Raw genomic sequence first — 1,474 nt, 5'->3', positions numbered from 1 at the left:
GGATGAAAGAAGTTGTCATTTACTTTGAGAAGGAAGGAGAAGAATGTGTTGAAGCTATAGACACAATAGCTGTTGGAAAGGAGAATGCGTGTGATGGTGCTCTTATTCTCAAGGAGAATGTTTGTGAAGATGACGAAGGTCAGAGTTCGGAGGCAGCTTTATCTGAATCATCAGACTCAGAGGTTGATGGTGACATTGGTGACGAAGAGGCCGAGATTGAAGAGGAGGATATACAAGTTTTCAACAATGAAAATTTTGAGGAACAGATACAAGACGAAGATGATGTATATCCTGCAACTGATGATGAATCAGGTGATGAGGAAGCACAAACAGTGAAGTTAGTTAGAAGAGGTGTAGTGGATGGTGTGTTCAGTTTAAGGCAGGTTTTCAGCAGTGGGATTGATTTTAAGAGGAATGTGATCAAATATGTCTTAAAGACAAGGCGGAATGTGGTGTTTGACAGGTGGGAAAATGAGAGGTTGGGTGCTAGATGCAAAGCAAAAGGTTGTGGATGGAAAATCTATTGTGCTGTGGAGATACCACTTGGAGGAAAGTGGATGGTGAAGACTTATGACTATGACCATCAATGCCATCCAACAGGAAGGTGTGAGATCATTAAAACTCCTGTCATTGCTGATTTATTCCTTGAAGATATAAGAAGAGATCCGGAGATGAGCGGTCCAGAGATAAAAGATGAGATGAAGAAGAGGTATAACATAATAATCTCGCCAAACCAAGCCAAAGTTGCTAGAAGACGTGTATTTGATAAGCTGCAAGCTGAATGTGATGAGCAGTTTGCAAGATTAAGAGACTATGAGCTTCACCTAATAACGTAAGTCACAGTTTTGTTTTTGTATTATCACTTTGTTCTGATTAATTTTCGTATTTGTGTTAACAATTTTGTGATTTATTGTAGGTCCAATCCGCATACTACAGTTGAGGTTAATACAACAGTAAGGGCTGATGGTCGTGAGGCATTTCATCAAATCTACATCTGCTTTGAGCCGTTGAGGATTGCTTGGAAGCAGAACTGTCGCCCAATCATTGGTTTGGATGATACCTTTTTGAAAAACTCGACGAATGGGATGATGCTTACTGCTGTAGGAAGGGATCCTAATAACCAGATATTTCCAGTGGCATGGGCCGTAGTGGATTGTGAGAACAATCCCAATTGGTAATGGTTTGTTCGAAAGCTGAAAGAAGATCTGGACTTGGGGCTAGGTGAGAACATCACTCTGATATCAGACATGCATAAAGGATTAATTCATGGTGTGTCAACTGTGTTACCAATGGCAGAACATCGAGCTTGTGCTAGACATATCTACTCCAACTTGAAGAAATCCAATAAGGCAGATATGTTGAAGCCACTATTCTGGAGAGTGGCAAGCAGCTACAATGAAGCTGATTACAAGGAGAATTTGGCGGTTTTCAAAGAGTTTGATCCCCAAGCTTGTGAAACTCTACTTCAAAAGGA

This window comes from Camelina sativa, chromosome 18, assembly GCF_000633955.1.
Source record: "Camelina sativa cultivar DH55 chromosome 18, Cs, whole genome shotgun sequence".
NCBI classification, from domain to species: Eukaryota; Viridiplantae; Streptophyta; class Magnoliopsida; order Brassicales; family Brassicaceae; genus Camelina; species Camelina sativa.
This window is presented reverse-complemented; position numbering follows the sequence as displayed.